The 23,981-nt window shown below is 45.5% G+C and overlaps 1 pseudogene; it reads right to left on the minus strand.

Annotated features, from left to right (window-relative positions):
* The window catches only part of LOC141273039 (uncharacterized), a 72,193-nt pseudogene that overhangs the window by 12,618 nt on the left and 35,594 nt on the right, over positions 1 to 23,981 (minus strand).

The raw sequence follows: 23,981 nt of genomic DNA on the forward strand, positions 1-23,981 counted from the left end.
GCAGGTCTTGAAGAGGAAGAGGCGGCTCCACAAGTTGGACGACCAGTGGGAGAAGGACCCGTACACCGTACTGCCATCAAGCCATGAGAACCCAAAAATCTGCGTAATCAGTAAGGATGGAGGAGAAACCACAGCCATCGTCTCCAGAGACCACCTGAAGAAGTGTTCCGAGCAGCTGCAAAGCCCTGAAGATCAAGAAAACCCTCAACCCGCAGAGGAAAGGGAAGAAATGATCAGTACCGTACTCGGAGACTTCCCCCGGTCTTGGACACAAGTAAACGGCGCTGTCGTGGTACCCGTCCTCACCTTTCTCCAGCCAGCCCCGCAAGTGCCTACAGAGGAACCGGTAGAGCTGGAAGAGCAGCCGGCCCAAGAGGCAGAAGAGAGCCGGCCCAAGAGTCCACACCAGCAGTACAGGAGGATCAACCCTCTGCTAGTAGTGAGCCTGCCGTGCCCCTAGTGAGCCAAAGAGTGCGCAGACAGCTGCCCAGCTTGCCCATAACACCTCCTACACCCTGTAGTGCAGAACCAGTTAGTGAGCTCCGTAGGTCCACTAGAGTCACTAGAGGTCAGATGCCCGCTCGCTGGAAAATCTAAAGTGATGCACTGTGAATTTATCTGTTAACTGTTTATGGTTTATGTTTGTTGCCTGTTACTAATTATGTTTCTCAGTTACCCTGCAGATTTATTTGGACTGACAGGTTATGAACGCTGGATAACCGGAACAGTTTTGTAGATAGTTGCACCTTGGTGCCTCTTGCGAAGATGGTCGCAGAAGAGAAAACCTGTCTGGCGTGGCCTCCTTGCGGCCCAAAGTAGTTAGTCTACCCTTGCAGCCACGCCCAAGGCCAATGCAAGGGGTTTGCTTTGGACAGGTCCCTTACTTCGCTTAAAGTTTCACCTTGGGTGACATGGACACCCCCTTGTTTTACAAACTTCACCTTGGGTGATATGGACACCCGGTTACGGACACGCCGTGACCTTTAAAGAACTAAAGCTTCTTGTAAATATGTTTTTGTATTATCGTTTCTACCCTGTATTTATGTTTCTTTAAAAAATGTGTTTAGTCCCGGAGTACTAAAATTTACTAGGGGGGAATGTGGCACCCCAGGGGTCTGGTTACCACAGTAATAGAGATATTATGTCTGAGAGCAAGTGGGAGGTTTCTCTGGTCAGGAGCCCTAAACATGCAACACGGCCCACCCAGACCTGGGAGGGGAGGAATCTGCCCTTATAAACTGGGTCTGGGGTGGGATTAGACAGTGAAGTTCCAGACACAGGGAAAGATACATCAGGAGCTCTGTAGGAGCAGCAGCAGAAGGCCAGGGGCTGGGAGCAGAGATATAGCTCGCCCTGGCTGAAGTTACTAAAACCGGACACAGGAGTCCGAGGCTGTGGGGACTGATATATACCCAGCAGCAGAAATCAGCCGGCAGGGGATTCCAGGTCCTCTGGCCATAGAAGCCCGGAGGCTCAGTCACAAAGAAGGGACCAGCACCGCCATCCAGGAGCGGAGGCTAACAGAAGGCCCCAAGTCACCAGCCATACGGGTGAGCACCACACGGTATACTCAGGGACGTGGGCTACTTGTAACCGCTGACAGCAAGGTAGCCAGGAAGAGTGCAGATAAACGGGGAGGCCTACAACTCCACCTGGCCAGGGGAACTCCTGCTTGCTCGCAGACTGAACAGGCCCCTTATACTAGCTGTAATGCACACGCCCGGGCTGAGCGGCGTGTGCGAGTGATTCCACTGGACCGTGCCGGAGAGTGAATGCCTGGAGGGGCGTAACTAGGTATTCACCCGATCCGACCAGGGTCGCACGACGGCATACGACGCCAGTGCACCAAGGAGGAACCGAGCAGAGGGACCAGGTGCTACTCCAGGACAGACCCCGGACACGGCTGTTGACCCACACAGGGGAATACAGGAACAGACTGGTTAGGCTGGCGCACAGACTGGTGGGTATAGGCAGGCACGACTGGTATGCAGGCAGGTGGGTATGCAGGCAGGGGGGTACAGGCAAGCACAGCTAGAGTGCAGATAGGGAGGCACTAGCAGGTAGGAACACAGGCGGGATAGGACCCAGTACACACTGGGACACAGGAACAATGCAGGCAGAGGGGTACAGGCAAGCACAGCTAGAGTGCAGACAGGGAGGCACTAGCAGGTAGGAACACAGGCGGAATAGGACCCAGTACACACTGGGACTCAGGAACAGAACCACAGATGTGGCGGACAAACACAGCAGAGTGAGGCCGCCCAGAGAGGTGAGCGAGAGCAGGGCAGGACGAGGCCGCCTGGAGCGGTGAGCAAGAGTAGAGCAGGACAAGGCCGCCTGGAGCAGTGAGCAAGAGGTCAGAGCAGAGCGAGACTGCCGGGGCAGTGAGCAAAGGAGTCAGAGCGGAGCGAGACTGCCGGAGCAGTGAGCAAAGGAGTCAGAGCGGAGCGAGACTGCCGGAGCAGTGAGCAAAGGAGTCAGAGCGGAGCGAGACTGCCGGAGCAGTGAGCAAAGGAGTCAGAGGGGAGCGAGACTGCCGGAGCAGTGAGCAAGGGAGTCAGAGCGGAGCGAGACTGCCGGAGCAGTGAGCAAGGGAGTCAGAGCGGAGCGAGACTGCCGGAGCCGTGAGCAAGGGAGTCAGAGCGGAGCGAGACTGCCGGAGCAGTGAGCAAAGGAGTCAGAGCGGCTAGAACCGCCGGAGCGATGAGCAAAGGAGTCAGAGCAGGCTAGAACCGCCGGAGCGGTGAGCAAGGCAGAGCAGGGGGGACAGGGCTCTGTTCACACGGAACAGACAGGAAGGGAAAGGCAGAGCCAGATACCCACAGGGTACTTGCAGTGAAGTAGCGAGTGAACCACAAACTCACAAACGGGAGTACAGAGACAACAAGCAGGAGTTAGGTACGAGTTCAGACTCTGCAGAAAAAGGAAGGGAACGGACATAGAGGCAAAACAGGTAAAGGATAGGAGAGAGTTCAGACTGGAACTGAGTGTACGGAGGAAACCGACACTGCAGCGGAATACAGGAGCGGGTCTGGGAATACGGCCCCCAGAGAGGCGGGACGAACAGGCAAGGAGCGTGTTCAGACAGGACAGACAAGATACAGGAGCGGGTCTAGGTAATCGGCCCCTAGAAGGCAGGAGGAACAGGCTAGGAGCGTGTTCAGACAGGACAGACAAGATACAGGAGCGGGTCTAGGTAATCGGCCCCTAGAAGGCAGGAGGAACAGGCTAGGAGCGTGTTCAGACAGGCCTGGAAATACAGCCTCCAGGATAGGCAGACAAGAGAACACAGAACGGGACCTGGCACCTTCAGAGTGCAAGCACACACTGAATGAAACACAATGCTCAGGCAGGGATTGATTGGAGCAGCTGGGTTATATACCAGGTGACAGACAGCAATAGGCTGAGGACGCACAAGGGGTGTGACCCACAGCAGGTACAAAAAGCAGGAAGTGATCGGGCGCCACCCTTAAGCAGCAGAAACAGACACAGACAGCATGGAGGGAAGCCAGAGAGACATTCTGGACTGGAGATCAAGTGCGCGCTCTTGCACAGTGGGAGATGGACCACTATGCAAGGACGCCGCCAGGTATGTTACACTAGCCAGTACTCCCGGGAGGGTCTGCCTTGTACCATCAGTAAAGACCCTGAACTGCACCTCACGTCTCTGTGATTCCTTGCCGCTCCAGCACCATTAGCACTGGGACCCTCACACCATCACTCCCATCATCTTCCACATTAGCTGCCCTGAGGCAATACTTCTCCCGTGGGGAGTCATCCCATACTCAGCTGCGCAAACAACATCAGCCTCAGCGGTCTGCAGCGCAGCGGCGGTCCCCACTGACCGCAATCCACGGGTGGCGTAGTCGGACACATTACAATACAAATAGACTCCCACTGGTTTGACCACCCTGGGCAAGGACCGGGTCACCGCCACACGGAGACTACAACCCCCAGTATCCCAGCGATCCGGCTCCGGGTATCCCCCTGCACACCACAGGCCCAGGGGGCGCGTCACATGTATTCTGCCTCTCTTCCTTCATCGATGAAGTACCTTAATTTGAATCTCGTTGGCAATGTGAAGAACCTTTGTTGTCTAAACCAAAGTTCTCCTTAAACAAAAGAGGGTCTCCATAACAGTACATAGTGCCTGAAACCTGGGATTGTCATAACCGGACCTCCTCTGGACCCGTCAACAAGGATCTCTCTGGGAATTACTGAATGAAATCCGCGGTAATTAATCCCTTGTATTACTACTAATTCAGTACTACCTCGAGGGCTCCAGGACAGGTAATTGGAGGTCCTAACAAGACAATCATTTTTTTGAACCCTTGCCAGTTTATGATTTTGTTGTCTTATATGTTTCAATGTGGTTTCTAGATGTATAATTGACGATTGAATGATAATTGAATGAAGTGACGAGTAACCAACCTTGCCAGCATGTCGGGATTCGGCACCTCTGCAGTTCAGATGTATATTTCAGGAGTCAGAGGATTGTTTTATGTTGTTTGTTTTGTCTACGTCATAAATGTCTGGTATGATACTGTAAACTATGAGGATCCTTGAATGTGGGACAGAATGATTTTTGATTGACCAATAAGGGACTACGGTCTCTGCTTGATAAGGGATCCCATTAGGTGTGTTCCTTCACATGTGGTGGAGAGGAAAATCGGTCGGTAAGAGGATCAGGGAAGTGTGATTGCCTATAACAGAGGAATCCTTCACGGTAAGGTAGTACTCTGAGGGTATTGAATTCCGCTGTAAATAGATAAGGGCACCCTCAAGAAAGGGGTAACTGAATGCAGTTTTTAGCCCGAATACAGCAGGGGGATTAATATCAGCGATTGTGCAGTGTGTATTGAATGATTGACGTATTGTTAAGTCGCTTTTGATGAATCAGAATCGTTGTCCTCAGTGTCTGTGTTCTGTTTTGTGTAAGCTCAAGAGAGGGAAAATCATAGTAGCTGAAATTCTTGCTTAGCCTGTATACCCTGACTGGGAAACATATAGTATAAAAAGTAACACTTATTGCAGATATAGTTGTCACGCAGTGCCTTTACAAGGTGTAGAAGGAAAACCTTTGAACTGGGAAATGTTATATGATCATGCAGAAATAATTGGAATAGTAGTTGGATCAGTAGGCTTGGTATTGTTATTTGTTTGGTTGTGTGTAAGAATCTCCCTAGCTCACAGGGCTGGAAAATCGGTGTTAGTACTTCCTTAAAGATCTGTCTTCCGAGGCTCAGGGGAGACTGGGACAGGATCAGATCCGTCTTTCGAGGATCAGAGGAGACTGGGAAGGGATCAAATTTAGAGTCTGAGAGCCTCTAGGTGTGCTGAAGAGAGTTCTGCAGTAACTCTGGCACAGTGGTTGCAGTCATGGGGACTGGCAACAGTAAGGAATTGACTAACCTAAAGGGCGAGGCCCCAGTTCCAGCATGTGAGATAGTGGAGAGACTAAAAGGGAAAGAAGCAGTAGAAGGATGTGAAATAATATTGAGGAAATTTGGTATGGGAAAGTGGGGAAATTTGGAAGAGAAGGAATGGGAGAAATATATCTGCAATTGGGAAGGATGGTAGAAAGATAAAAACAAACTAGAGCAGGCTAGGATGTGGTTAGAAGTAGTAAAACGTCTCTCAATGAATGAACATAAATCAGAGGAAACCAGGCATGGAACTGTCTATGTAATCTATGATAGTTTGAAAAACTCTCAGACCCCTGTAGTCTCTGTACCTGATGTAAATTCTACATCCCCTTCAGCACCACCGCCTTATGCCGAGTCAATGGCATGGACTTGCAGACATTGTGGTCATCAGAATCTCCCTGGGGTTAATTGTTGCAGGTCCTGTGGGTCTTCACACCCAGGGACAACACCCAGGGTTCCTCTGTTCCCTATGAGGACCACTAGTCATGTACAGTTTCAACCTCCTAGGATGGTTGATAATGTTCAGGTAGACGATCCCCCCCCCCCCCAAGTATGGCCAATAGAAACATATCGGCCTTGGTCCCCCAGTGAATTTATTGCCCTCGCTACACAGCTCCCAGGTCCCCGAAAAACCCCCTTAACATTTAGAATGCGACTCCAGGGTGTACAGGAGGAATATAGGGCCACATGAGATGATTTAGTTTCTGTCATTCTGCAGAAAGGCAGTGACCCCTTACTTATGACAAGTTTTTTACTTTGTACTGCCATGAACAGGCTGGACATGCCTCTGGTGTCCTTACCCAAGAATATGGTGGTAGGCAGCGCCCTCTAGGGTATTACTCTGTAACCCTAGATCCAGTCATTATGGGTTCTCCTACTTGTGTCAGAGCTGTGGCAGCTGCTTCAGAACTTGTTAAAAAGACAGAGGACAGTGTTAGGAAGCCCCCTCACACTTGAAGTTCCTCATGCTGTATCTGAAATACTTCAACAGGCTCAGACCCGTCACCTCTCAGCATCAAGGTTGACAAAATATGAAGTTTCACTCCTTACACCTCCCCATATAACTATATAAACGCTGTAATGTTCTAAATCCAGCTACACTACTTCCAGTGGATTTAGAAAAGGGAGGAAAGTATCAGGATGTGGAAGAGGGAGAGACCATGAGCCAAGATTTGCCCGTTTTTCAAATTAGCAGATGAGGAAGCTCAATTTGATATGGCACATGAACATGATTGTTAGGCATTGATGGAAGCTGAAATAAAGGGCTTGGAAAATATTACTGATGTACCACTCACTAACCCTGGTAGGCCTATTCGAGTCCCACGGAAATGCATACCTAAACCAGATTACCCATTTCAGAGACTGCAGGTGGACTACATACAGCTACCTAAGGTGGGTAATTATGAATACGCCCTGGTATGCATTGACCTTTTCTCTGGGTGGCCAGAAGCTTGGGCAGTGACTAAAGCAAACACAAAAACTACTGCTAAAAAATTGATCAGTGAGGTGGTTTGTAGATATGGGGTGCCCAAAACTATAGAAAGTGACAGAGGAACCCACTTTACTGGGGAACTGATGAAGCAAATCATGGTCACTCTTGGGTTAGAACAGGCTTTCCATGTTCCCTATCATCCACAAAGTAGTGGGAAGGTGGAACGTCTCAATGGTACCTTGAAGCTAAAAATCCAAAAGTGCATGGAAGAAACACACTTGTCCTGGATCTAATCCTTATAAACAGGGAGGAAATGGTTGAGGAGGTAAAGGTGGCTGGGACCCTAGGAGGCAGCGATCATTCTATTATAGAATTTTAGATAACTAGAGGAGGAAGACATGTGAAGACTCAAACTTCAAGGTTAGATTTTAGAAAGGCAGATTTTAAGAGACTCAGAAAGAGAATAGGAAGGATCCAATGGCTGGATGTCCTTAAGGACAAAAATGTCCAGGAAGGATGGGAAATTTTTAAAAATGAGATTCTCAAAGCACAATCGTTAACAATCCCGAAAAGTAGGAAGAATGGGAAGCATTTAAGGAAACCAGGATGGATGAACACAGAACTTAAACACATGCTAAAAAGAAAGAAAGAAATGTTTATTAAATGGAAAGAGGGAGGCATATCTAAAGATTATAATGCAGTCTGCAGATCCTGCAGGGCACGTATCAGGTTAGCTAAAGCTGACAATGAATTAAGGCTTGCAAGAGATGTCAAAAGCAATAAAAAAGGATTTTGGGGGTATGTCAAAAGTAAAAGAAAAGTCAAAGATGCTATAGGATTTTTACAGGATGAAAATGGAGAAATGGTAAGAGAGGATGTTGAGAAGGCCAAACTTTTAACTTCCTATTTTGCATCTGTTTTCTCTCAGAAAGAAAATGTAACATCAACTGATCTTCACTGTCCTTTTAAAGGAATAGAGGAATCCAAGTTATCTGTAAACAGAAAGATTGTGAGGGAATATTTAGCTAACATAAATGAGTTCAAGTCTCCAGGTCCAGATGAATTACACCCCAGAGTACTGAAGGAGATCGTAGAAGAAATTTTTAGAACCACTCTCCATAATCTTTGAAAATTCTTGGAGAACAGGAGAAGTCCCAGAAGACTGGAGAAGAGCAAATGTTGTTCCTATCTTCAAAAAGGGGAAGAAGGTGGACCCAGGGAACTATAGGCCGGTGAGTCTGACTTCTATACCAGGAAAGATCTTTGAACAAATTATTAAACAACATGTATGTAAGTACATGGATAAGAATGAAGTGATTAACCAGAGTCAGCATGGGTTTGTAACTAACAAGTCATGTCAGACTAACTTAATTTCCTTCTATGACAGAATCACTGACTGGGTGGATCAGGGAAATGCTGTAGATATAGTATATCTTGACTCCAGTAAAGCATTTGACAAAGTATCTCACACCATCCTTATTGAAAAAATGACCAAGTATGCAATGGACCAGGCAACTGTTAGGTGGATTCATAACTGGCTTAGTGATCGGACTCAAAGGGTGGTTGTAAATGGCTTCACATCCAGCTGGATGAATGTCTCAAGTGGGGTACCACAGGGCTCAGTCCTGGGACCTGTATTGTTCAACATCTTTATCAATGATTTAGATGAAGGAATTGAGGGTAAACTGATTAAATTTGCTGATGACACAAAGCTAGGAGGGATAGCTAATACTAGAGAAGAGAGAGAGAGGATTCAAAAAGACCTAAATAAACTGGAGCAGTGGGCAGCAACCAACAGAATGGTTTTTAACAGGGAAAAATGCAAAGTACTACATCTGGGCAATAAAAATGAAAAAAGCATATACAGAATGGGAGGAATAGAGCTAAGCAACAGTACATGTGAAAAAGACTTAGGTATACTAATAGATCATAGACTGAACATGAGTCAACAGTGTGATGCAGCAGCAAAAAAAGGCAAATACAATTCTGGGATGTATTAACAGAAGCATACAGTCTAGATCACGTGAAGTCATTATCGGTCTTTACTCCTCTTTGGTCAGACCTCATCTGGAATACTGTGTACAGTTTTGGGCACCACATTTTAAAAAAGACATAGACAAACTGGAGCAAGTTCAGAGAAGAGCGACCAGAATGGTGACTGGTCTGCAAACCATGTCCTATGAGGAACGGCTGCAGGATTTGGGAATGTTTAGCTTGCAAAAAAGAAGACTGAGAGGAGACTTAATGGCTGTCTACAAATATGTCAAGGGCTGTCACATTGTAGAAGGATCATCTTTATTCTCATTTGCACAAGGAAAGACTAGAAGCAATGGGATGAAACTAAATGGGAGGAGACACAGATTAGATATTAGAAAAAACTTTTTGACAGTTAGGGTGATTAATGAGTGGAACAGGCTGCCACGAGAGGTGGTGAGTTCCCCTTCAATGGACGTCTTCAAACAGAGGCTGGACAGACATCTGTCTGAGATGATCAAGTGAATCCTGCTTTGAGCAGGGGGTTGGACCAGATGACCCAGGAGGTCCCTTCCAACTCTACCATTCTATGATTCTATGAGCTCTAATGACCGTCCTAAGAACTGTTGGATATGCACCCATAGTCCAATATCCTCCAATACTATGCCTTATTTAGCTATTCCAATGACTTTGAATGAAATGTTTTACTTAAGTAACCACACTTTTCCTATTAGATTAAGAACAACAAAGAAAAAGAAGGCTGCAGGTCTAACTGTAGCTGCTTGGGTGACTGAGCCATGGTTGTTGTTTAACAGGAGTGGTCCACCTCCAAGTCAGACTGAAATGCCTTGGGCGACCAGTCGTGTCGACCTCTCCTGTTATCCGAACTTTACCTCTTGCAGCTGTATTCAGATAAAATCCAGAGGGTTTCCTTTCTCTACAGCTGACTATTCAGAGTGTAATGGATCTGCTACCACTACTACGCAGTGTATAGCGGTTGATGCCACTCTCAATCCTAAGCTTCATTGTGTAAATGTCACCTTGCAAAATCTAACATCAGGTTTTACCTCAAATGACAATCAGTATCAGGGAAAAATTGTGGAAAAATTAAGCACCACCTTGTTATCTAAATGGATTGCTAGTCTGTTCAACAACACTGTGGTTGGAGCACCAGAGAGTTTATATATTGTATGTGGACATCAGGCTTACAAGTGGTTACCCAACAATTTCACAGGAGTTTGCACACTAGCCTTTCTGACACCTTCTACTTTTACAGTACCACACACAAGAGTAGATATTAAAGCAATCCTTCTACACACACTGTACAGACGAGCTGCAGACGACAAGCCCAGACCAAATGGTAAACCACATCTTGTAGAAATGGGGGTGGCTAACAAATTTTTTAGTGTTTTATTCATTTACCCATTCATAATGCAAATGTGGGATAAGTTGGTAGAAGCGACCGATTATCTAGATGACCAGATCTTCCAGATTCTTGACATTCTCAATACATCTAATATTGTACAGAAACAACTAATTACAGTTACTAACCAACACACCATAGTGCTAGATTACTTGACTGCTAGAGAGGGCGGGATGTGTCAGATAATAGGCCCTACCTGTTGCCACTACATAGACCCTGCAGGAAATTTCCAGGTAAAGACCAAGATGGAGATAGAGAAATGAGGGACACGTGGCTCCAAGAACATCATGTCAACAAAGATTCCTGGTGGAGCGATACATTCTCATTTCTTAATCCTGTCAATTGGTTCAAGGGTATAGGTGGATGGCTAATGGGTATCCTACAAGGTATTCTACAAATAGGAATTTTGATATCACTAGTGTATATAGTGTATATAGTTGCCAGGATTAGTATATTTGCTATTAAGAGACTATGCAACACACAAGATTAAGCATCACAGGCCTGCGAAATAGAATGCCACTTCTCCTATAAACATATATGATGAGATTTACAAGCAAGATATTTGTCGGTGAACGGGATTCGTCCCCTCCAGGCTTTTATAGCATGGGGAAGTAGCTGATGAATAAATTGTTTTGTAAAATAATAAAAAGGGAGGAATTGTTATGGTTAATTTTTAATACCTAGATATCATTATTAATTGGAAAATCAATTTACATTTTTACTACGTCTGAAGTCTGCTTGAGTGCTTTAAGACATACATTGTGAAATGTCTGACTAAGATACTGGTTTCCTGTGAAGTCTCTGAGAAGGTTTTTACGTTGGGTCAAGGGAAATGTGTTTGTTACTGATAAGCTATTTCGGTTTTCTGTTCAGTTGTATGTAACAATGAAGTTCCGCTTTTTGTCTAGCTAATAAATTGGTGAGTCTATGTTGCCACACCAGAAGACTCTACTTGCTGACAATGAATGTCACATGTATTCGGTCTCTCTTCCTTCATCGATGAAGTACCTTAATTTGAATCTCGCTGGCAATGTGAAGACCCTTTGCTGTCTAAACCAAAGTTCTCCTTAAACCAAATAGGGTCTCCATAACAATATACAGTACAGAGCATTACCCCGCCTCTCAGTGTTAGGGTAGGTTCACACGACAGTTTTCTCCACGTCTGAGACAAACGGTCTGATTATTCTCATCAGACTCTGATCAAGCAGTCTTTCTCAGACGTGGGGAGAAAAAAGAAGTTTCTCAACTTTCTCCATTCTGTTAGTCCATGAAAATCGGACTGCACTAGGATGTCATGTGAGTGCAGTCTGTTTTTTTTTTTCACAGACCCATAGACACTTGATTCAAAATCTGACATGTCTGATTTTTTCCATCGACCACTAGGTCCGATGAGAAGATTGGACATGTGCACAGAAACAAAGAATATCATGAGAACAAGCGATATTTGTGGAAATCATAGATAGAACTCGTCTGAGAAAATTGGTCGTGTGCACGAGACTATACACAGATAGGCTGCCTAATAAACCATACCTCGGGCATGGTATACTAGGCTTTGATCTATGGCAGATTCAAAGGTCATCCTTAGGTCTCCAGTAGCTTTAGCAATCATTGGCTTTCTGCGCTAGCTCTGCAGAAAGCCAATGGAGAGATAAGACCACTGGCTGTGGTCACTTTAACTGCATTAAGTAAAGAGTTAATTAAGCAAACTGTGACAGCACTCAAATTCCTCTGCTACATCTCTGCTAGGAGGAGGAATTAAAAGCTGCAAAGCAGTAATCACCCAAGGATCAGGGTCCCCGGGTGAGTAATCACAGCCCTTTCACATCCTAATGGAAAGTGGCAGCTCTATAAGAACGTGAAAGGACAGTGCAGTGACGGGAAGTGGTTAATTGTTATAACTTCCTTCATTCTGAACATGAATACGGCTTCTCCCCAGTGTGAATTCTCAGATGCTTAATAAACTGTGATTTCTACAACATTTTCTGCATTTTGGGCATGCATACGGGTCCTCCTCTGAGTTCTTTGATGCATCACCCTTTCTGTGCCTTAAAGCCCATTGAGATGAGTATATAATTGTAATAGTGATTTACTATATGATCATCAGAAGTGACCTAACGTTTAAGTCGGTCAAAAATTTACATGTAAGGATTATTGTGTACAAATAATTGCTTATTCATTCGTCTTTTACAGGTGTTGTTATGGAAACAACCTCCATCTCCACTGCATAATCAATGAGCGTGAAATTATTTATTACATTACACAAATATTATGAACGATAAATCTTAAAAAGGTTGTCTCACGAACCAGAATAGGATAGTAGATGCTGCTTGTGAGGCAAAACATTTCCATGCCTCACAGAAAGAATCACCTGGGATCCCATGTGTCATGATTCCACCATTCACTGTCCTCGACGCAGTGAGTGAAAGCTCAGCTGCCATATTGAATCAGGGTCGTTCTGAGCTGTCTAGGTGTCTCCCATTATGGGCGATTACCTGGCTTTCAGTTTCTGATTATTGCCAGTCATAGCTTTATCTTGGTGGTGTGTGTGTGCCTTGTTTTTCAGTGCTGTTTCTGAACTCTTGCTACCCAAAGTAGGACCTTGCCTTTGACCATCCATTTGTCTAGCCCCCTTATCTTGACGAGCTACCTTCCTCAAATTCTGACTTCAAACTGTGACCTGACTACACCTTTGTCTTACCCCTCTGTTTATGATGAGCTCTTTATGTATTGGGCATTGAACCTTTGTACAAACCTGTCTCACGGCTTGTCCATGAGTAGTGACTCAGCACCACACCATGCTGTCTTGTCTATATACTCTGTATAGTCTCAAGAGTAAAACATAAAAATGGCTTTAACCCTGTAGAAATCTTTTGATGTTCAATCCCACTTGATTTAGAGCTATAATGTTTTCCACATTCTAAACTTGAAAGTGTTTTTCCCGTGTAAATTCTCTGATGTTTAACAAGATCTGATCCAATAGTGAAACAGTTTCAACATTTTAAACATGAAGCTGGCTTCCCTCTGTGTGAGATCTTTCATGTCTACCAAGATGTGATTTTTGGGAAAAACATTTTCCACATTTAGGGCATGAAAATGGCTTTAACGTTGTGTGAATCCTTTGGTGTCCAATAAGATTAATTTTCTGGTTGAAATATTTCCCACATTCTGAACATGAATATAGCTTTCCTTATCTGTGAATTCTCTCATGTTTCACCAGATTTGATTTCTGGGTAAAGCATTTTCCACATTTGTCACATGAAAATGGCTTCTCCCCTGTGTGAATTCTCTGATGCCTAACACGATCTTGTTTCCTGGTAAAACATTTTCCACATTGTGAACATGAAAATGGCTTCTCCCCTGTGTGAATTCTCTGATGTTTAATAAGATCTTGTTTCGTGGTAAAACATTTTCCACATTGTGAACATGAATATGGCTTCTCCCCTGTGTGAATTCTCTGATGTTTAATAAGATATTGTTTCGTGGTAAAACATTCTCCACATTCTAAACATGAAAATGGCTTCTCCCCTGTGTGAATTCTCTGATGTTTAACAAGATGTTGTTTCCTGGTAAAACATTTTCCACATTCTAAACATGAAAATGGCTTCTCCCCTGTGTGAATTCTTTGATGTCCAATAAGAGTTATTTTTTGGTTAAAACATTTCCCACATTCTAAACATGAAAATGGCTTCTCCCCTGTGTGAATTCTCTGATGTTTAACAAGATATTGTTTCATGGTAAAACATTTTCCACATTCTAAACATGAAAATGGTTTGTCACCTGTGTGAAATCTCTGATGTATAACAAGATATTGTTTCCTGGTAAAACATTTTCCACATTCTAAACATGAAAATGGCTTCTCCCCTGTGTGATTTCTTTGATGTTTAATAAGATTTGTTTTTTGAGTAAAATATTTCCCACATTGTGAACATGAAAATGGCTTCTCTCCTGTGTGAACCTTTTGATGTTTTTTAAGAGTAAGTTTCTGGTTAAAACATTTTCCACATTCTAAACATGAAAATGGCTTCTCCCCTGTGTGAATTCTCTGATGTTTAACAAGATATTGTTTCCTGGTAAAACATTTCCCACATTCTAAACATGAAAATGTTTTTTCTCCTATGGGAGCTTTTTGATGTTCAACACCCAGTCTGTCTTTTCTATTCTGCTTTACAGTCGTTGATGAATCAGGAGATAGGATCTGTGTAAAAGGATTAGATGATACATTTTGGATATGAGGGGTGGAGGGTATATCTTCAATATTGGCATTCTCCTCATAGGCATATTGAATGATATTACAATCATCTGCATTAACATGTGAAGATACCGGATGTTCCTCTGGGTTCCTGGTACAGTGATCTACAAAAATAAAACTAATTAGATTATCTTTTAACAATATAACCTCAATAATTATATTAATGTTTTTTGACATTATAAAAGGAGAGGCTTATACAAAAAAAAAATCATTTATTAACTGACTAAAATATTTAATTCCAAAACGGATCACAATTTCAGAGCAGGGACCACTAGATCATGATGTTACAATACCTGGCTGCTGGGGGCGTCCATCTCACACAATCCCGGTCATGTCTGCTACATTTACTTTAGCAGAGAGCATAGCAAAGGGGAGGAGACGTATGGTCATGGTCAAAGAAAACCGATCAAAGGATCTCACTGAGGAGCCCTGTGATGTACACACCTGGATAAAGGGTGTATAATGAAATGAATAGTCATGTGACTGATTACACGGGCATATATGTAGTAGGACTGTATACAAGGCTACACCAAAGAGAAATCATCTACAAAGAAGCCTGAAGTTTTATACTTTTTCCATCACTTTACTCTAGGAGTGGATACACTAAAATGATACATTCATTATACAGCCGGCTCCTGCCTTTACCAGCAGCAACCGGAGCTAGCTCCATTCACTGCTGTTTAATCATTTAGACGCAGCTGCAATGGGTAAAGGGAATCTGTCACTAGGTTTTTGCTACCCAATCTGAGAACAGCATAATGTAGGGTCAGAGACCCTGATTCCAGGAATATGACACTTACTGAGTTGCTTGCTGTCATCTTGATAAAATCCCTGCTTTCTCTGCTGCAGATCTAGCAGTTATCTTACTGTTGAGCTCTGTATAACTCCGTCCGCACCACTGATTGGCAGCTGTCTGACCATATACAGTTTACACAGAAAGCTCGTCAAATAAAGAGAAAAAATCCAGCACCAAAAAAAAAGGAAAAGTTTCTTATGCATAAAAATCTAATTTATTTAGATCTGTTAAAATATAATAAAGTGCACTTTTCATAATTTTTTAATGCACTTTATTGTATTTTAATGGATCTACATAAATAGAATTTTTATTGATAAGCAATTTTTCCTTTATTTGGTGCTGGATTTTTTTTCTTTTTGATGTGTTTTTCTTGTCATGGAAACCGTCCCCGCTATTTCCGAGCATCAGTTCTAGTACTTTATTTGTATTTGTCTGGACTTCATGGTCTGCTGCCAATCAGAGGTGGGGCGGGGTTATACAGAGCTCATGAATACGCTGGACTACCTGGCAGCAGGTTTACTAGTCCTCTGTTGATAATCCCCTGATGATAAATCAGTGATATTATCAAAACTACAGCAAGCAGCCCAGTGATCAGGGTCTCTGACCCTATGATATGGTGCTCTGCAGATTAGGTGGCAAAAACCCAATGACAGATTCCCTTTAAACTTGAATTAGTAGGACTAAAAATGAGTAATAAAAATAGTTAAATAAACAAATGTGAATATATGCATACACATTTTATTATATATACATATTTATTGTAAAATAGCCACCAGACATGTACTTGAGGGGAGATATGTATCACTGAGCTTGGCAACTTCAGTGATGTAAAACAAGAAAAGCACGCTCCGTCACCCCTACGAAACTCCTCCTCCAAGTGTATAGCCCGGGAGTTGGTCCATATCTTTTCCAGGACGCGGTTGCCTAAAAAGATTCTAATGGACCAAGGAACTCCGTTTATGTCAAAGATGATGAGGGAGTTGTGCAAGATACTGCAAATAACACAACTAAGGACCTCAGTTTACCACCCGCAGACAGATGGCTTGGTGGAGCGGTTCAATAAAACTTTGAAGGCCATGTTGAAGAAGGTAGTAGAGAAAGACGGCCGGGACTGGGACTGCCTACTGCCGTACCTTCCGTTCTCCAAAAGAGAAGTCCCACAGGCCTCTACTGGATTCTCCACTTTCGAGCTGTTGTATGGACGACACCCCCGTGGACTCCTGGACGTAGCAAAGGAGACCTGGGAGGCTGAGTCTACACCCTACAGGAGCGTAATTGAACATGTGGCACAGATGCAAGAGAGGATTGCAGAAGTAATGCCCATTGTGAAAGAACACCTCCTCAAAGCGCAATAGGCACCATCGAGGGTGTATAATAGGTCGGCGAGGGTGAGACACTTCAACCCTGGAGATCGGGTACTTGTGCTGGTGCCTACAGTAGAGAGCAAATTCCTGGCCAAGTGGCAGGGTCCCTATGAAGTAGTGTTAAAGGTTGGTGATATCAATTATAAAATTCACCAACCAGGGAGGAGAAAGCCCTACCAGGTGTACCACATCAACTTCATTAAGCCATGGCGAGATAAGGAGCCCGTGGAAGCTCCGTGTTTGGTGGCGAAGTCTGAATCCGATGTGGAAGAGGTCAGGGTGGCTGAGTTGCTCTCACGTGCCCAAAACCAACAGTGACTAGAGTAGCAGCAGCGGGACAGGGACCTGTTCTCCGAACTACAAGGTTGTACCCAAATCATAAAGCATGAGGTCGTTACAGAACCTCATGTCCGGGTAAACCTGAAACCGTATCGGATTCCCGAAGCCCGGCAAGAGGTAATCTCGAAAGAAGTAAAGCGGATGCTAGGTCTGGGAGTCATTGAAGAGTCCAAGAGTGGCTGGTCCAGTCCCATAGTCCTAGTGCGGAAACCAGATGGAGAATGGCGGTTTTGCAACGACTATAGGAAACTGAATGAGGTCTCTAAATTCGATTCATACCCAGCGCCCAGGGTAGATGAACTAATTGAAAAGCTAGGGCCAGCTAGGTACATTACCACCCTTGACCTCACAAAAGGGTATTGGCAGATCCCTATGGCCTAAGATGCCATGGAGAACACGGCCTTTTCAACTCCAGATGGGTGTTTTCAGTACACCAAGATGCCGTTTGGGTTGCAAGGAGCTCCAGCTACCTTCCAGAGAGCCATGGACCGGATCCTAGCTCCCCACAAGAAGTATGCAGTGGCCTAGTTGGATGATATTGTGATCTACAGCCAGGATTGGGGAAGCCATCTCAGAAAAGTCTAGGCAATATTCGATGCTCTGCGGAAGGCGGAGTTTTCAATCAACCCAAAGAAATGTGCCATGGGCATGGAGGAAGCCAGATATTTGGGCTATGTCATAGGGTAGAGGCGTGATATAGCCACAAATAAATAAAACTGAAGCGATCCAGGGTTGGCCACAACCTCTCTCAAAAAAACAGGTCAGAGCCTTCCTGGGCATCGTGGACTACTATCGCCGGTCCATCCCTAACTTCGCCATGATAGCATCCCCTCTGACAAACCTCTTAAAGGGACAAAGTCGGCTATGGCTAAGTGGTCTCCAGAAGCTGAGACGCCTTTCCAGGAGCTGAAGCAGGCTCTGTGTAAACAGCCAGTGCTGGTGGTGCCGGATTTCTCAAAGGAGTTTGTGGTCCAGACGGATGCGTCAGATGTTCAACTGGGGGCTGTCCTATCACAAGAGGTGAACGGGGAGGAGCACCCCATAATGTATTTAAGCCGAAAGCTGACATCTTGTGAGAAGAATTACTCCATAGTGGGGAAGGAATGTTTGGCCATCAAGTGGGCGTTGGACACCCTGAAATACTACCGCTTAGGCAGGAAGTTCAGGCTGGTGTCACCATGCCCCACTAAGGTGGATGAGAGAGAAGAAGGGGAACAATGCCCGAGTGACCAGGGGCTTCCTAGCCCTCCAGGAATTTAGCTTCTATGTAGAGCATAGGCCTGGGAAACTGCATGGCAATGCTGACGCATTGTCGAGGGTCCACTGTATGTTAGCAGAAGGTGCCAAGCCCCCGGCTTTGGGCAGAGGGGGAGTATGTAAAATAGCCACTGGACATGTTCTTGAGGGGAGATATGTATTGCTGAGGTTGGCAACTTCAGTGATGTAAAACCAGGAAAGCATGCTCCAGCACAAGTAGTGCTGAGAGGGTTAATCAGGTGTATCAGGGCTGTTTTTTTCGAGCAGTCATAAGAGATGGGGGGGGATTGGCTGCTCACATAGCCCCACCCCCAGGGCGTGTGTATAAAATCAGATCAAGTGTCTCATTCAATGTCTGTGGCTGGAGGTGTGGAGACCTCCAGAGTGTTTGTGCCAAAAAGACACTGACCGTGAGCGGGAGAACCTGCCATATTGTATTGGACTGTTTATTTTCTGTTTTGTTACACTGTGCCAGACAAGGCTTTCTTTTGTTTACTTCTGAAAGTGCGGTTTATGCAGCATAATAAACCTGCCTTAGACATTTTAAAGAGACAGTGTCCTGTGCCTACCTCTAACACAACTAAGAGAGTAATGAACCCTACAAAATATATTATATATATGACGGGAAAAGTCACAAAATGTTGCAAGTCTTAGAGAGAATGCAGCTCCTGAAATTGCTGAGATATTGGGTCGCGATCACAGAAACAGCAAAAGTTTTGTAGTCAAGAGGGTCGCAAAAAAAGTGTTGAGGAAAAAAGACACAGATTAAGTGCCAAAGAAATAAGAATCGCTGGTCTCTGCACATGGGGTATTCCAACATCACTGTGTTGCCAGCTCATTACTACTGATCCAAGCTGACAACAGAGAGCGCGCTGTCATTGTGCACATTGTAAAGGAACTAGCCTGTCCCCTGAAACGAGCATCCCTAATGACGCCTTGTTTCAGGGAGGGGGCAGGGGCTGCGACAGTGACTCCCTAATAATGACCCATTTGGGTATCCCAGCATGCACTGGGATGCTCAAACAAAGCGTCATCAAAAAGAAAGTAGGGAAAAAAATAGAAAAGCAGATAGTGTAGTTAGGTAAGGATATAGAATTTTTTAATGCAAGTACACTGCTCAAAAAAATAAAGGGAACAGTGAAATAACACATCCTAGATCTGAATGAATGAAATATTCTCATTGAATACTTTGTTCTGTACAAAGTTCAATGTGCTGACAACAAAATCACACAAAAATCATCAATGGAAATCAAATTTATTAACCAATGGAGGCCTGGATTTGGAGTCACCCCCAAAATTAAAGTTGAAAAACACACTACACGCTGATCCAACTTTGATGTAATGTCCTTAAAACAAGTCAAAATGAGGCTCAGTATTGTGTGTGGCCTCCACGTGCCTGTATGACCTCCCTGCACCGCCTGGGCATGCTCCTGATGAGGCTGAGTATTGTGTGTGGCCTCCACGTGCCTGTATGACCTCCCTACAACGCCTGGGCATGCTCCTGATGAGGTTGCAGACGGTCTCCTGTGGGATCTCCTCCCAGACCTGGACTAAAGCATCCGCCAACTACTGGACAGTCTGTGGTGCAACGTGACGTTGGTGGATGGAGCGAGACATGATGTCCCAGATGTGCTCAATCGGATTCAGGTCTGGGGAACGGGCGGCCAGTCCATAGCTTCAATGCCTTCATCTTGCAGGAACTGCTGACACACTCCAGCCGCATGAGGTCTGGCATTGTCCTGCATTAGGAGGAACCCAGGGCCAACCGCACCAGCATATGGTCTCTCAAGGGGTCGGAGGATCTCATCTCGGTACCTAATGGCAGTCAGGCTACCTCTGGCAAGCACATGGAGGGCTTTGCGGCCCGCCAAAGAAATGCCACCCCACACCATTACTGACCCACTGCCAAACCGGTCATGCTGAAGGATGTTGCAGGCAGCAGATTGCTCTCCACGGCGTCTCCAGACTCTGTCACATGTGCTCAGTGTGAACCTGCTTTCATCTGTAAAGAACACAGGGCGCCAGTGGCGACTTTGCCAATCCTGGTGTTCTGTGGCAAATGCCAAGCGTCCTGCACGGTGTTGGGCTGTGAGCACAACCCCCATCTGTGGACGTCGGGCCCTCATACCACCCTCATGGAGTTGTTTTCTAACCGTTTGTGCAGACACATGCACATTTGTGGCCTGCAGGAGGTAATTTTGCAGGGCTCTGGCAGTGTTCCTCCTCACACAAAGGCGGAGGTAGCAGTCCTTCTGCTAGGTTGTTGCCCTCCTACGGCCCCTTCCACGTCTCCTGGTGTACTGGCCTGTCTCCTGGTAGCGCCTCCAGCCTCTGGACACTACGCTGACAGACACAGCAAACCTTCTTGCCACAGCTGGCATTGATGTGCCATCCTGGATGAGCTGCACTACCTGAGCAACTTCTGTGGGTTGTAGAGTCCGTCTCATGATACCATGAGTGTGAAAGTACAACCAACATTCAAAAGTGACCAAAACATCAGCCAGAAAGCATTGGTACTGAGATGAGGTCTGTGGTCCCCACCTGCAGAACCACTCCTTTATTGAGGGTGTCTTGATAATTGCCAATAATTTCCATCTATTGTCTATTCCATTTGCACAACAGCATGTGAAATTGATTGTCCATCAGTGCTGCTTCCTAAGTGGACAGTTTGATTTCACAGAAGTTTGATTTACTTGGAGTTATATTCAGTTGTTTAAGTGTTCCCTTTATTTTTTTGAGCAGTGTATATTAGAAAATAGTTTAGGATTATGGCACTAAATAGATAGGGATTTAGAATGAAAATGACTTTCATGTGACGCTAAGTTACTCATGGACAAGCTGTGAGACAGGGTAGTCAGGAGGTCCCAGGTCAGGTACCAAAAGGGCATGTGATACAGAGGGGCAAGACAACGGCGTGGTCAGGTAACAGTCCGGGGTCAAATACCAGGGGGTATGTCAAGATAAGGGAGTAATAAAAACAAATAGTCAAAAGGCAAGTCAGGGGTCAGGTACTTGCAGGCAGAGAGCGTCAAGAGCAGAAGGGATAATCCACATGAATGGTCACAACAAATCTTAGGTCCGGCAACAAAATCAGAAAAAGACACAATGAGACACGGAGCTAAGCACACACCAAACAAAGCTAAGCTACAACTAACACTGAACTGCTCACAGCTAGCCAATTAAATAGCTAGCAAATCAACAAGGATGGGAGGCACCTGGGGAAACGCCCATAGGCTTGGCCAGATTAAGTAGCAGGCCTGCTGATCAAAGTGCTGGCAGCCTATCACGCCCCAGCAACAGATTGGATGACTGGACTGTCACTCACAATGCTGACAATCCAATACACTCCAAATCCCATAGGGCGGCTTAGCCGTCACTCACAGCGTCCCTAGGCCACAGTAAAGATGAAGCTGTGACAGTACACTCTCTTCTAGGGAGATGGGGCCATCAGACCCCCAGGTTTCTGAGGGAACCTAGAATCGGCCCTAAAGGATCAGGCTGGAGCCCAGGATCTCTCCTCTGGTCCATATCCCTCCCAATGATGAGGAGGAGCTGGAGGGAATTACAGACTCTCTGGAAATCCACCTCTCTCTGTATCTCATACTCAAGACTGTCATTGTCAGCAGCAAGAGGAGGCGGGAACAAAAGCGACACCACGGAGGGGACAAACTCCTTCAACAAGGATCTATTGAAGACATTAGGAATGTGGAGAGATGTAGGAAGCTACAACCTAAAGGCCACCGGATTGACCACGTCCAAAACCTCATAGGGACTGATGAACTTTGTACCCAACTTTGCTGATGGTACCCTAAGTTTAATGTTTCTGGATGACAGCCAAACCCCATTGCCCACTTTAAAAACAGGAACCGCCGAATGTCTTCTGTCAGCCTTCACTTTTTGGTAAACTTGAGCCTGCCCAATATTCTTTTGAACCTCTTTCCAAACATCCCCAAGCCCCCTGGTGACCTCTACCCCACAAAACTCAGAACTTATCCTGGAATACTCTCCAAAATTGAGATGAAAACAATAATTACAGCAAAATGGCGAAGTTCCAGTGGATTGATTGACCCGACTGTGAAAGTCGAACTGTGCCATAGGTAGGAATAAAGACCAGTTCTAAAGCTGAGCCGCAAAAAAATACCTCAAAATTTGCTACAAGGATTGATTTGTCCTCTCTGTCTGACAGTTGGTTTATGAGTGGTAGAGAAAGGAAAAAGACAAGTCAATTCCCAGTTTCTAAAGGCCCCGTCACACATAACGAGATCGCTGCTGAGTCACGGTTTTGATGACGCAACAGCGACGTCACCAGCAATATCGCTATATGTGACACTTTGCAGCGATCAGGCCCCTGCTGTGAGGTCGCTGATCGCTGCAAAGTGTCCTGGACCATTTTTTGGTCGTTGCCCTCCCGCTGGTCAGCACACATCGCTGTGTGTGACCAGCGGGACCAGCGATCAGGCTGGTAACCATGATAAACAGCAGGTTACTAGGGGCACACGCGCACTTAGTAACCCGTTGTTTATCATGGTTACCACTTTGCTACCATGAGCGGTAACCTCCCGCTCACCGTAGCAGAGTCGTAACCATGATAAACAGCGGGTTACTAAATGCGCGTGTGCCCCTAGTAACCCGCTGTTTATCATGGTTACCAGCCTGCTCCCGCTTCAGCAGGCTGGTAACCAGGAGCAGGACATCGTGGAAATATTCTTTCCATGATGTCGCTGCTCCCTGATCGCTGGTGAGCCTGCCTGTTTGACAGCTCACCAGCGACCACATAGCAACGATCCCTGACAGGTCGTATCTTTGTCGGGATCGTTGTAGCATCGCTTAGTGTGACGGGACCATTACAAAAAGCTCTCCAGGACTTGAAAACAAATTGTACTCCCCTATCAGACACAATGTTAAGAGGAATTCCATGCCACCTCACCACAATATGAATAAACACAATGGAGAGTGTTTTTGCATTAGGCAACCCTGTTAAAGGAACAAAATGAGCTTGCTTACTGAATCAGTCAACCACCATCCAAATATCACTTTTCCCATCAGGCAGATGCAAATCCGTGATAAAATCCATGGACAGATGAGTCCATGGTCTTTCCAGAATTGGCGATGGAACCAACTCCCCGGATGGCCGATTATGACAAACTTCAGCGTGTGCAGACTTCACAGGAGGATTCAAAATCTTTCATATCATTACTCAGATAGCGACCAAAAGAATCTGGAAATAGCTTTCTGCGTAGCTGTGACCCCAGGATGACCCCTCAAAACAGATTCATGAAACTCCTGTAACAGGCGAAATTGACGCACCCCCTGGGCCATGGGGTACTCAGCAGCCGGGCCGGTCGATGATGGGGGATGTCACCCCGTCCGTGACCCAGGGCGGTCAATTAAAGGGAAAGTAAAAGGGAATAAAGTTTTTAGGATAATAATGTTCGTGACGCCACCTGTGGTATGCGGATATAGAGCCGTCGCTGCGGTGCAGATCCCCTGGAGCTGATGGTGATGCAGCAGAGTTGGTTCAGCTCTCCACAGGCAGAGCTAAGCTCCAGGGTAGGAAATGATAAATTGTATGAGGTAGATGTTGCTGGTGCTGTGTAGTGCAGGGCTGGTGATGGCGCAGCAATTATTCAAGGACACAGTGGGGTGCAGTCTTCAGGTTTTACTCACAATTGTTCAATTCTCCATGTTACAAAGGCCAGTGTGTAACCTCCCACGTTGTCC

Source organism: Phyllobates terribilis, unplaced genomic scaffold (genome assembly GCF_046119375.1).
Source record: "Phyllobates terribilis strain yellow unplaced genomic scaffold, ASM4611937v1 Scaffold_1__5_contigs__length_1240528914, whole genome shotgun sequence".
Lineage (NCBI taxonomy): Eukaryota > Metazoa > Chordata > Amphibia > Anura > Dendrobatidae > Phyllobates > Phyllobates terribilis.